The 14,481-nt window shown below is 45.5% G+C and overlaps 1 pseudogene; it reads left to right on the top strand.

The window, feature by feature from the left end:
- The first annotated feature begins 383 nt into the window (after positions 1-383).
- The window catches only part of LOC117870933, a 55,504-nt pseudogene continuing 41,406 nt past the window's right edge, over positions 384-14,481 (top strand).

Here is a 14,481-nt window from a genome sequence, read left to right as displayed (position 1 = left end):
GTACCGGACTCGGTGAGGCAAGGGGGCTGCCCGAAGCCCAAGCGCTACCGGCTTCATGGTTTGCTGGGCAGCCTCCAGACCCTGTGCCCCCAGCTGGGCGCTTCCCCTCCCGGGCTCCAGCTGCGCTGGGGAAGCGCCGGCTGGGAGCTTAGGGTCTGGGGGCTGCCCGGCAAACCGTGAAGCCGGTAGCGCTCGGGCAGCCCTTTACGCGTGGCTGGGAGTGGGAGGGAGGAGGGAGCGGAGTTAGGGCAGGGAAGGGGCGGGGGTGGGGAAATGGGCGGGGCCAGGACCCGTGGAGGGTCCTCTTTATTTTTATTTGTTAGATATGGTAACCCTAGGGTAGGTAAGCGCAAAAGTTTAAAAGCCCAACATCTTTTCCAGATTCTTAAGCTATGGCCTGCCCCAACTGGTACTGAACTCAATAGAAAAAGTCCTGTTGATCTCAATGAAAGTTGTATCAGGCCCCTGCTACAGGAAGCAGAAGATTCTGTTCATGGGAAGTCTGTGTAGAGGGACTGAGGTAATGACAGCACATTCTTAACCCATTCTCTCAAATGTAGCCCGAGAACTTCTTTCTTCATTCCTCCCCAACCATTTGTTAAATTCAGTGCTGCAAGAGAATATGTACGCCAAGTCTGATGACATATTCAAAGTTTACAGGTTCTCTTGCACTGTTACAATATAGCACTTAATTGTATATGCTGTAGGGGCTCTTGCTCTCTTTTCTTTCTGTCTGTCTGTGTGTGTTAAAAATGGTGTTCCAGTTGGATTCATTTTATGGCAACATCTATTGATTTAATAAAAAGTTTATAGAGGCTCCCCTATCATTTTAGCAGCCTGTAAGCAGGAGCTGTCCCACAGACACAACACAAGCAGCAGCAGGAAGAAATGACAAAGTAGAATGGTTGCTTAACAACTTTGAGCAGGATCCTCTGAGAATGCTCCAAAATGAGGGACCCCCCCCCCCAAATCCCCAAAGGTTGGCTTAACCCACGTTCCGGAGACCAAAACAGCCTGAGAGGAGAAAGACCTACAGAACCAGGGACCTGACCAACTACAGGCCCAAGATAGCCTGAGTATGGTTGGGGCTACCCAAACATGCACACTACACCTGAACAAGCAGTGGTTGAGAGAAAGAACTGAATTGCTCAGTTGCTCTCAGCCACAAAGATGATATCTGTGGCTCCACTGGCCAGGAAAGAACCAACTGCCAGCCATGTGGCTTCCCTTGTACTAGGGGACCCCAAAGAGTGACCTCTCCATTTCACAATGAGAGATATCCCACTTTCCTACCAAGCTCCAATACACTCAGCCTTGTGCTCGATTTCCATACTTTTCCCTTTCATTTCTTGTTCCCACCCATACCACTTCTAATTTCACTCTATCCTTTCCCTTAATAAAATGTTAGTTTCTTCTTACTGCTGTTTAGTCCTTCGTCATTTGGTATTTCTCAGATGCATCATAATTACCACTCTATAGAGGTCAGAGGCTACACATTCATATATTTACCCCACTACTACCACCACCACCAACACCACCACCAACACCACTTGCATCTTAACCTGTATACAGGAAATCTAGCAAGTTAGGGGCTAAAATCTGTGCATTTGCTGGGGCTTGGAGCATAAAGAACCAGGAGCCCATTGATCCTCAGGAGGTCACAATGGTGGGACAAACAAGCTGCACCACTCTTGAGGACTAAGGAGGAAGTCAAATACATTGGGAGTCATTTATATATTCTGTAAACTTGTCATCCCTACAGTAGATAAGTTTAAAAAGCTCTGCAGTTCTCCAGTTAACAAGCTTATGACCGAAAGTTCCTCATTGTTTCAGCCTCTTTGTTTTAAAATACCTTTCAGTGTTCAGGACAATTGATTAACTCTATCAGAGTGGCTTTTTCTGAATGTCAAGACTTACTTAAAGTAAAAAACTTTTCAGAACAAAACAGGAACTAAATATGTGAAGAAAAGCTTTAAAAATAAACTCTGACATCTTTTTCCTTTGTTCTACAACTCCCTTTAGACTATTCAGTGATAATATATTCTGATGGCACTTTGCCAAATCTTTGAAATTTAGGATTTATAACCACCAGGAAACCATAAAAACATAACCTACAGTACACCATTGTTTGCCCAGAAAATTGTTTTCATACATCATGTTAGAAATGGAAATTACTGACTGTACTGAAATGTTGATATTTAACAGTCTGATATAAATGTTTCATTTGTGATTACACAAGAAAATTGGTTAGTTATTGGACATTTCTTATTTTCTATGTTGCTTATGAAAAGAACATCTCACAGCAACAGTTTCTGGGCTCCTGAAACTGGATGTTCTATAGGATAAATCTAGTTTTATTTTTCATGTATGCCTGAGGGGAAAATACAAACTTATCTATTGCAAATGATTGAAAATTCAGAAGTTGGTAATTTTATTTATATTCTAGAATCTTCCATTCCTAGATGTACTAGAGCAACCTGAAAGGCAGCAAATAATTAATTGCCTTTTACATTCATTTTTTCATTTTAAATACAGGCGTATAGGGAAAAGAGACAAACAAAACTTGTACAGTAACTCCTCACTTAATGTTGTAGTTATGTTCCTGAAAAATGTGACTTTAAGCAAAACGATGTTAAGCGAATCCAGTTCCCATAAGAATTAATGTAAATGGGGGGGTTAGGTTCCAGGGGAAAAAATATATATAGTCTTTTGTTTGACAAAAAATATTTTGACAAAGTTCCTCCTCTACCTTGGTGGGTCCTGCGCTTATTGGCAGATTTTCTCACCTCACAGATTCACCATGTGGGTCAGGAAACAGCCCAGATACCTTCCCCTCAGGTAGAAGCCACAGACCAGGTCAATTCCTCGTGTGTCTGATCAGGAGTTGGGAGGTTTGAGGGGAATCCGGGCCTGCCCTCTACTCTGGGTTCCAGCTGTCTAGAGTGCCTCCTGGTACAGCTGCGCAACAGCTACAACTCCCTGGGCTACTTGCCCATGGCCTCCTCCCAACACCTTCTTTATCCTCACCACAGGACCTTTCTCCTGGTGTTTGATAATGCTTAAACTCCTCAGTCTTCCAGCAATATGTCTTCTTACTCTCAGCTCCTCTTGCTCCCAACTCCTTGCATGCACACCACAAACTGAAGTGAGATCCTTTTTAAACTCAGGTGCCCTGATTAGCTAGCCTATCCTAATTGATTCTAGCAGTTTCTTAATTGGCTCCAGGTGTCTTAATTATCCTGCCTATCTTAATTGGTTCTAGCAGATTCTTGATAACTCTGTGCAGCCCCTGCTCTGGTCACTCAGGGAACAGAAAACTACTCATCCAGTGACCAGTATATTTGCCCTCTACCAGACTCCTGTACCCCACTGGTCTGGGTCTGTCACATATCCCTCCCCCTGCTAAATGCCAAGGGGTTGGGCAGCTTGGGACGCCAGACAGTGCACACGTGACAGGCCATCGGCGTTGCCGTGATGGCTCCCTGCTCTGTGTTGCACATGGAACTGGAAAGGTTGGAGGGATAAAAACCACCTTGTCACCCTTGTGTTCTTCTTGTTCCGCTGCATCCATTGAAGAGGGGCATGGTCGGTCACGAGGACAAATCAGCACCCAAGCAGGTAGTAGCGCAATGCTTCCATGGCCCATTTTACGGCGAGGCACTCTCTCTCCACCACTGCATATTTTTGTTCCCTCGGAAGGAGTTTCCTACTGAGGTAGAGAATGAGGTGTTCCTCCTCCCCAACATCTGTGCTAGAACAGCCCCCAACCCTACTTCCGATGCATCTGTCTGCAGGATAAATTCCTTGGTGAAATCAGGGGCTATCAGTATGGGGGTACTGCAGAGGGCAGTCCGTAGGACTGTGAACACTTCCTCTGCTGCATCAGACCATCTCACCAGATCAGGTCCACGGGCTTTCACTAGGTCTGTCAGGGGGCTTGCCCTTGTGGCAAAGTGGGGGATAAATCGTCGGTAATACCCCACCACACCTAGGAATGCCCAGACTTGTTTCTTGGGACTTGGTCGGGGCCAATTTTGGATGGCCTGTAACTTGTTCAGTTGGGGTTTTACCAGATCTTTTCCCACAATGTAGCCAAGATATTTGGCCTCCGTAAACCCTACAGCACACTTGGCAGGGTTTGCTGTAAGGCCAGCTCGCCTGAAGGTATCGAGGACTGCCTCCACCTTCTCTAGGTGGGTTCCTAGTCTGGGGTATGAATGACCACATCGTCCAAGTAGGCAGCAGCATAACTGTTATGGGGACATAATAGCTTGTCCATGAGGCGCTGGAAGGTAGCTGGGGCCCCATGTAGTCCAAAAGGGAGGACAGTATATTGAAAAAGACCCTCTGGTATAGAGAATGCAGTCTTTTCCTTTGTGTCTTCCGCAAGGGGAATCTGCCAGTACCCCTTTGTCAAGTCTAGGGTAGTCAAGTACTGGGCATTACCCAGATGGTCCACTAGTTCATCTATGCGAGGTATGGGGTACGTGTCGAACAGGGATACTTCGTTTAGTTGCCGGAAGTCGTTGCAAAACCTTGTGATGCCATCAGGTTTGGGCACCAGCACAATTGGGCTGGACCACTGACTGTGGGATTCTTCGATGATCCTCAACTCCAGCATTTTTTTTACTTCTGCTTTTATTTCCTCCCTTTTTGCCGCTGGCACCCGATAGGGCCTCATTGTTACTCTGGCCCCAGGGTTCGTGATGATGTGGTGATATGTCTTGGTTGTTTGACCCGGTTTTGTCGAGAACACATCTTGGTTCCAGAAGATCATCTTAGACACCTCATTCTTCTGGTCTGGTGTTAAATCGGGAGACACTCTCACCTGTTTGGAAGGCTTGTTTTCCCTGGTTAGGTCTTTTCGGACAGCTGTGCATGCCTCTTGTGCATGCCAGGTTTCAGAAGGTTGACGTGATAAATCTGTTCTTGTTTTCGACGTCCTGGCTGCCACACCTTGTAGGTTACTTCCCCCATGGGTTCAACCACCTCATAGGGCCCCTGCCATTGGGCCAGAAGCTTGCTTTCTGCCGTGGGTACCAACACCATCACCCGATTCCCTGGTTGGAACTGTCGGACTTTTGCCTGGCGATTGAAATGGGTTCGCTGGGCCTCCTGTGCCTTCTCCAAATGTTCCCGTACAATAGGGGTGACCCGGGCTATCCGGTCTCGCATCTGCATTACATGTTCTATTTATATTTCTCCCCTCATTGGGTTCTTCTTCCCAGATCTCTTTGGCGATAACTAGTATGCCACGGGGGTGATGCCCATATAATAACTCGAAGGGGGAAAACCCAGTTGAGGCCTGAGGTACCTCCCGGATTGCAAACATAAGGTAGGGTAGTAGGGTGTCCCAGTCCTTCCCGTCCCGACTTACCACCTTCCTTATCATAGCCTTGAGGGTTCGGTTAAACCTTTCTACCAACCCATCAGTCTGTGGATGGTAGACTGAAGTTCTCAGGGTATGTATATGGAGCAGCGTACAGAGGTCCTTCATTAGCTTTGACATAAATGGGGTTCCATGGTCTGTTAATATCTCCTTTGGTAGCCCCACTCGGGCAAAGATCCCCACCAGCTCTTTGGCTATTGTTTTAGGGGCCATGTTCCGCAGGGGTACGGCTTCTGGATAGCGAGTAGCATAGTCCAAAACAACAAGTATATATTGGTGGCCCCGAGCAGTCTTCTCCAGGGGTCCAGTCTCTGTTGCCTCTACTGGTTCAGAGGCGTTAGGGTGGAGGTCAGACTCAGGTGCTTCTCCCTCCTGAGTGGCCTCCTTTTCAGCTGCTCGGGTCTGCCTACCTACGAGAGCAAACTTCTGGCTTTGGGTCAGTATTCGGGTTCCCAAGGCCTTAGCTGCCTTTCTTTCCCTTTTTGTCTTTCTACCCAGTCTGGGAGTGGAGAACAAATCTGGGGATATTTCAGAGAAGATTGGGGGTTGACAGTCTGCTGTGGATGCCTCACTAATTACAGGGTTCCCATCTTTCTCCAATCCCCCTACCAGGAGTAAGTTTCCAGAACCTGGGAAGTCCCTCCCTATGAGCACCGGGTATGGGAGTTTAGGGACTACACCTGCTGCTACCTCAGTAGTGTTCCCTTGGATTTAGATTTTTACTGGGATGGTGGGGTAGTAACTAACTGTCCCATGGACACATGTTATCCCCGTACGTTTAGCCTGTAGCAGCTGACTATGCTTCACTAGCTTCCCTGAGATAAGCGTGATAGCACTCCCCGAATCAACCAGTGCCGTGGTCCCTACCCCATTTAGTTTCACTGGTCTGGTATACATATGTGGGGTTAGTGAGACCCTCACAAGGTGGATTAGGGAGCATGGGTCTGCCCAGTTCCCCAGGTTACACTGCATAGGCTCCTCAGCATTGGGACACTGTGAAGCTATACGTCCCCACTCCCTGCAGGCATAACATCTGTATGGAGCCCTAGGCGTTCCCCGGTCTCTTGGTTTGGGCAGTAACATCATGATCCTCTTCTCCCTCAGTGCTCCGACTCTTTGTGGCCTCTGGAGGGCCTTCAGCCCCTCTCTTTTTCCACCTGGGCCCTCCTGGTGGCCCAGTCATCCGAGCTTTAGGGCTTGGTGCTGCTAGTTTAACCTGGGGTGCCTCTTCCTTAACTGGTCGTGTCAGCTCCCTTGCTGTCCTTTGCCTCTCTAACAGGGTGACAACCTCGTCATAGGTGGCGGGTTCGTTCTGGCTTACCCAGGCGCGAAGGTCTGGCGGTGGTCCCCTCGTGTATCGGTCAATGACCAGAACCTCTAGTATCTCTTCCGGACTCCAGGACTCTGTTTGCAACCACTTTCATGTGAGATGGATGAGGTCATACAATTGGGACCGCAGGGTTTTGTCTTCCTGGTACCTCCACTCGCACTGCGGTCGTTACCCCAGATCTGTCCAGGATCTCTGCTTTCAGCTGGGGGTAGTCTGCTGCAGCCTCTTCAGGCAGATCCTGGTAGGCCTTCTGGGCCTCCCCACACAGGAATGGGGCAAGAATGCCAGACCACTGATCTCGAGGCCAGGCCTCCCGTAGGGCTCTCCTCTCAAAGGCCAGAAGGTATGTCTCTACATCATCCTCCCGCGTCATTTTCTGCAGCCAATGGCTGGCCCGTATGAGCCGCGTCCCATCATGGCCGCAGTTCAGCTCTGTAAGGGTCTTTACCAGTTCCCACAACATAGCTCGGTCTTGAACAGCCTGGTCCATCAGCAGGCGATTAGTCTCTTGCTGCAGCCGCACTGCCTCCTGTTGGGCTGGTGCTTGGACATGGGTAGCCTCCTGCTGGGCTGCTGTGGCTTGTATCAGTGCCCATACTACGTCATCCATTGTGGTGGGGGAAAAAATAAACTTTTTTTTTTTTAAATCACCCTCCTTCTTCCGCTGCGCTGTGCACACCAAAATTCCACTCCTGACACCAGTTGTGACAAAGTTCCTCCTCTACCTTGGTGGATCCTGTGCTTATTGGCGGATTTTCTCGCCTCACAGATTCACCATGTGGGTCGGGAAACAGCCCAGAGACCATTCCCTCTGGTAGAAGCCACAGTCCAGGTCAATTCTTCCTGTGTCTGATCAGGAGTTGGGAGGTTTGAGGAGGACCCGGGCCCGCCCTCTACTCTTGGTTCCAGCCCAGAGCCCTGTGGACTGCAGCTGTCTAGAGTGCCTCCTGGTACAGCTGCGCGACAGCTACAACTCCCTGGGCTACTTGCCCATGGCCTCCTCCCAACACCTTCTTTATCCTCACCACAGGACCTTTCTCCTGGTGTTTGATAATGCTTGTACTCCTCAGTCTTCCAGCAATATGTCTTCTTACTCTCCGTTCCTCGTGCCTCTTGCTCCCAGCTCCTCGCATGCACACCACAAACTGAAGTGAGATCCTTTTTAAACTCAGGTGCCCTGATTAGCTAGCCTGTTCTAATTGATTCTAGCAGTTTCTTAATTGGCTGATTCTAGCAGGTGTCTTAATTATCCTGCCTGTCTTAATTGGTTTTAGCAGGTTCCTGATTACTCTAGTGCGGCCCCTGCTCTGGTCACTAAGGGAACAGAAAACTACTCATCCAGTGACTAGTATATTTGCCCTCTACCAGACTCCTGTACCCAACTGGTCTGGGTCTGCCACAATATTCACACTCTGTCTCTCTCTCTCTCTAAGTTTTAAACAATTTAATACTGTACACAGCAATGATGATTGTGAATCTTGGTTGAGGTGGTGAAGTCAGAGGGTGGGATATTTCCCAGGGAATGCCTTACTGCTAAATGATGAACTAGCAATTGGCTGAGCCCTCAAGGGTTAACTCGTTGTTAATGTAGCCTCACACTCTACAGGGCAGCCGGAATAGAGGGAGGGGAGACAGCATGGCAGACAGAGACACATACTCTGTGTGTGTGTGTGGGTGTGTTGTGAGAGAGAGAGAGATGTGCATTTCCCCTTTAAGTATGCTGATTGCATTCTTAAGTACACTGCCTTGTTAAGTTAATCAGCAAGCTGAGACACAGCTGCTGCCAGGAAGCTCCCTCCATCCTGAGCCCTGCTGTGTTTCCCCCCTGCTCTATGGAGAGAGATGAGGAAAGCGGGGTGCAGGAGCAGGGGGACACCCTGACATTAGCTCCCTTCTTTCCTCCTCTCCCGCCCCCCCCCCCACAGCAAGCAGGAGGCTCGGGGAGCAGCTCCAAGACAGAGGGCAGGAGCAGCACCTGGCAGTGGGGGGAGGGACAGCTGAACTGCCGGCAAGCTGGGTGGCTGCTGCACAGGGAATTTAGGGGAGCGGGGAGCTGATGCGGGGCTGCCGGTCCACCCTGGTTCCAAGCCTCCACCAGCTAGCTGCAACGGGCTGCTCTTCCTGCAAGCAGTGGAGAAAGCAGTCGGCTGCTAAATGACGTTAGAAGGGAGCATTGCACAACTTTAAATGAGCACGTTCCCTAACTGATCAGCAACGTAACAACGAAACAACGTTAACCGGGATGACTTGAAGTGAGGAGTTACTGTATCTAACCTAACATAAATAAGGCTGGCTGATTAAGACCACAATATGCTGGGTATTACACTGCCCAAGCATCAGCTACCTTGCTAATTACTGCTCAAGAGTTTGTAAATCCATGTGGACAAAATTCTGAGGTAGAGTAACAGGACTTAAAACCCATGTTGGAAATAGTTTCAGATTTCAGAATTGTGTCTCTTTCTCTTTAGATATGAAGCAAGGCCTACTTACATATACCTACCACTGTTTTGTGGCAGCATCCTGCCATCTTTACTAGCTAACTCCATTAATACAATAATTTCTAGTGCACATTTTAGAATCAAACCAGCCTCAGTCATTTTGGATTGCTTCATTTGCATAGCACACCCAGCAGGCCTTTAAATTAATATCATTTAAACTGCAACTGGAAATGCTCTGTTAATTTTCTTAATTCGCCCACATATTCATTTGCTTTTTGACTCAGCATATCATTCATTTTGCAATCAACAGTGGCTTTGAGGCTAGGTGATTTTTTAGAATTTCCACTATCTCAGCAAATGCTTTGTCTGTGGATTTGGTAGGAGCAGTTATATCATGCAGCATCTTATAAGTTGAGCCCGTTATGCTCCATAAGACCACCACCTTTTTTGCATCAATTGAATTGGTAGTTATGTACCATTGTAGACTCTTGACACAGATGAGCCATTCCTCTACTAAGCTATCAAGTCGGTTTTCCCAAACAACCAGACATTTTTAATGCTTTACTTTCTAAATGAGCAGTTTACTCAGTCCCGGTGGCTGCAGGCTGCAGTTTCCTTTTCAGTTTCACTAGAGCTCATGATCATTATTCACTGTATTCCTGGATTAAGATCCTCATTGCCAGTTGTGTCTTTTGCTTTTTACAGAGCATGCAAAGCCTACCTACGTATATACACACTGCTGATCTGGCAGGTTTTGAAGCATATAACACTGCACACACTAGAGGGTGCTCAAACTATTTAAAGGGATACTACCAGATTCCAACACACTAGAATAATGTTTGGGGACTTACTAACTGAGGGATTATGACAAAATCTTCCTTGATTTCCCTCAAAGATACCAGAGGTATTTGAAATATCTACAAAATCCTGGGATGAGATCCTCATCCATGTTTCAGCTCCTTTGGGCAGACAACCTGAAAGCCCCATATCTGATCAAGGGAGAATTTTCCCAATGCAGGCACTGTAGAAGATGGCCATAAAGTTGTCTCCCAAGGATCCCCGTGCAAGCCCTCATGTAGGGTTTGTGCTGGAGTGGGGTTGTGGGTAAGAGAGGAACATCAGGGAAAGCGCTGGAGTACACAGCACTCTGGAGATTCTGAACAATGCTATAAAAACATAGAAATGTAGGACTGGAAGGAACCTTGACAGGGCATCTAGTCCAGGCCCCTGCACTGAGACAGGACTATAGTCTGTATGGCTGCCTAAAGAGGCTGATGCAATTTAGACAAGCCCATGGCCTATGCTAAATTACACTTGAGATCTCTCCAGCCTGCAGAACAGCCCAGGCTCCTCCCGTCCTCTTTTTTGCTTGCTGAAATATGATAACCCTATCGTAGGCTGCAGTACATAATCTCAGCCCTGGTAATTAAAGTTGTCAAGATGGTAACTAGAGACTAACCTGTCACTTTGCCATTTTCATGACCATGAAATTTTACTGTGATTCAGTTTAACCCATGAAGTTTACCAAAATTATCATTTCCAGCTTCTCCAAAATCTGTTTTGTCCTGGAATCCTAATTAAATTCCAAATTTAAATGCCAACACCTTGTAGATAACAGCTTGACTGCCATTTGATGATGGTCCACCTGTGGGTGTCTTCACAATCTTACAACTCGCACTGGGGGTGGAGATATAATAATAAATTACATAATCCCTTCAAATATACAGTACTACGCAGTAATCCCTAAGCACTGCTATACTGCTATTTCTAAGATGTGTTTTGGTTCATTATGGAGAGAGACTTCCCGGCTCTTTGAGCTCTGGTCAAGTGAAAAATTCTCTAAGTTATATTAGTACTTTTTGCAAAAAGACATGAGGGAGACTGTGCTGTTCTTTTGGACTGCATCCGTCACGTAAAAACTCCAATACTTTACTCTGAAGTGACACAGGAATGATCACATCCCATTTCCAAACATCCTTGTACTATGGAAAGTTCAAGAGGAGTGAGAGATTATAAATCTTACTGACAGGACACTGCTGATCAAACTCGTGGAGAAGTGTCCAAGTATGTATGGTTCATTTTATTAGAAATAACAAAATATTCAATAAGGTTTACATAAAAGATCTCTATTGAAATAGCTGCTTGATAACTAAGACATTATGCAGAGCAGCATGAAGTCCTCTACAGTGGAATGCAGTTTGACATTTTACTGTTGCATAATGCAAGACTGACTTTAAAATCTGGAGGAGCCCAGGAAAATTATTGTGGAAGAGTCCCATTCCATCCATCTCTTTTCCCTTCTCTTGTGTCATCATAGGAAACATAGGAATTGTCATATTGGATCTGTCTATAATATACTCCTGTAACTTGTCCCTGACAGTGGCCAGTTACAGCTGCTACAGAGAAAGGTGAAAGAAACCTAATAATTAAAGAATAATCAGAACATAGGGGAAATTTCTTCATAATCTCTAGAGAAACAAGGTGGGTGAGGTAATGTCTTTTATTGGAACAACTTTTGTTGGTGAGATAAACAAGCTTTCGAGCTACACAGACCTGAGGAAAAACTCAAGAAGTTCAAAAGCTTGTCTCTCTCACCAGCAGAAGTGGGTCCAATAAAAGCTATTACCTCACCCAACTTCTCTCTCTAATATCCTGGGACTGACAGGGCTACACCACCATTGCAAATTTCATATCTCTGACATTTAGCACAATCATCTTGTGTCCAAAGCATGAGCACATATCTCTTTTCTTTGAAAAAGATATCCTGTCTAATGCAACTATGAATGTTCTCACTATTCATATATGGGCCTGATCCAATAAGTCTCATGGACTTAGGGTGACCAGATAGCAAATGTGAAAAATCGGGACAGGGGTGGGGGGTAATAGGAGCCTATATAAGAAAAAGACCCAAAAATCGGGACTGTCCCTATAAAATCGGGACATCTGGTCACCCTACATGGACTTAAATGGGCATTGGATCAGGCCCCAAGTTACTCATCTAAATAATATCTCGTGCTAGTGAGTTTCACATGCTAAGTGTGGGCTGTGTATAAAGCAATACCAATGTATCAGTTTTAAATATGATCCCTTTAAATGTCAATGAATGCCACTTTGTTCACTGTGAAGAAGGGTAAATGGAGCATCTGATTTACCTTATCGACACCATTTTTCATTTTGTTTACCACTGCCAGGATCTAATGTTGAAAGGAAAGGACATAAGGACACTCGATATGAAGTTAGAAATTGCTGTGAGGCATGTCAGGGGAGTTACATGATGGAAAGAGGATAAGAGGAACGGAACTTCCTGTGCATAGCTTAAAAGGAAACCACCATGGAATGAATGACATGTTCCTATCATCACCCTGATCACTTTGCTTGGATGTTGTATCCCTTTTCCCTGCTCTTCAGCGGCTTTCACCTTTTTAAAGCCTTAATTCTGTGCCCTGATTGGCCCACATGGACCGTTATAGTCACCCAGAAGTCAGTGAGAGCTCCAGGATGCTCAGCTTCTTTGAAAACCAGGCTTCTAATTCAGGTGCCTAAATATGGAATTAGGATCCTATTTTTGGCACCATTTTGGAAAATCTTGTCCTAGAGTTGTAAGTGCTAATGCACTTGCCTCACTTAAGAGCTAGCCTGCTTTTAGAAGCTGCAGATTTTAAATAGCTCAAGAGGATCAAGCTAGTACCCTCAGAGCCCAGTGTAGTCGAGAGTTTCTAAGATCACCCAGGCATTATAGGCTACCTGACTATTCCTCTCTTAGTTCTCAATGCCCCGATTACTTCTTAACTTTACGGAGGCAGGGGACACTGCATAGGGTTGCCAGTTTTGTTTGGATGTATTCCTGGAGAATTCATCACATGACAATTTTTAATTAAAGACTAATCTTTAATTCCTGGAGACTCCAGGCCAATCCTGGAGGGTTGGCAACCCTAACACTGCAGAAAGCAAGGCATGGCGACTATTGCCCTGTTGATCTCAAAGTGTTCACGTTCTAGCTGTTCAGAACATTGTGCGCTAAGTGATATCTGGGTGCAGACTTCACAAAGAGCCACAGCTCATAAAGGTGACTGACTAGCAAAACTCCTCAATTCAGTCAGAGCAGAGACCGAGCTTTTGAGGCTTTGAGCTTTGTCAAAGGACTGGCCCATAACTCTGAAATGCCGGCATGTGGATGTAGAACATTACATGCATCGGCATTTGACACTGAAAATGTTGCTCATCAATTTTAGGTTAATATTATTTTCCCCATCATCTTCTTTGGCATAAATAGAAGCAATCTGGTGAATAATACTAATACATTTGTTCTTACTTTATTTATTTTAAAATTAGCCTATGGATAAGATTTTATTCAGATCTACCTGAAGTTTCACTAGTTAAATCTATTTTTAAACTAGAGGGAACTGAAAAACTTTAGACAAAATCCATAATATTTCAAAAGGGGTCCATTGTTAACACTTTCCAGTTTCTAAACTACTGAGCAGACTTATGTGTAACAACAACAAAATGAGTCAATGGTATAATTTTGGTGGCGAAATAACATTCATCCTTAACAAAGGGATTTAAATCTCTGCATTAATTGAAAAAATCTCAACAGTCTTAATGATGGACCTGCTAATGATGCCTCCATGATATTATAATAAAATAATGACAAATAACATTATTTATACAGTACCTTTCATTCTGAAAGATTCCAAAGCAATCAGGGCTGGAAATTGCAAACCTCTAAGCACCCATTGGCTTTGATGGAAGTTGAGGGTTTACAACATCTCTTGGAGTTACTCAGGTCCTTGCAAAAACTGAGCTGGTTAGTGATCTCTTCACTCATTATTGAAATGCGGCTCTCTCAGGGTTGAAACACAGTCGCTATTTAACAGCAGGACAGAAAGTGATAAAGAATATCAGATCCACCTGAGACTGCTGGGAGAATTTAAGCTAGGGAAGTCAGGGCACTGAGGTTAAATACCCGTAGTATAAGGAAAAGTTCCACAAAATTTTAATAACCCCAAGTTGTCAGGTATCCTGTTCATTTCTCAGAAAAACTAAATCTCCAGCAGAAAACTAAATCTCCATCTTGCTTGGGGCATTGGTTACATACTGAGTCAGAGGAAACGGTGACACTTATTGCATCCGAAACATCATTCCAAGCTGCCCACTTCAGTTTTCTTCCTAGATGTCCCATCCAAGCGCAAAGTCTATTTAATTCGTGAATTCTAATACTATTGCTACAGGGTTTTGTTTGTTTTTTTCCTAAGGGTGCTTCAAGTTTACCTTTGCATTCAGTGATGTTTTGGGCTTGGTACACTACATATGAATGTTTCTAT

The sequence above is a fragment of the Trachemys scripta genome, chromosome 1, assembly GCF_013100865.1.
Source record: "Trachemys scripta elegans isolate TJP31775 chromosome 1, CAS_Tse_1.0, whole genome shotgun sequence".
Classification (NCBI taxonomy): Eukaryota; Metazoa; Chordata; order Testudines; family Emydidae; genus Trachemys; species Trachemys scripta.
Note: the sequence above shows the minus strand (reverse complement) of the source record. Positions and strands in the feature narration are given on the sequence as shown.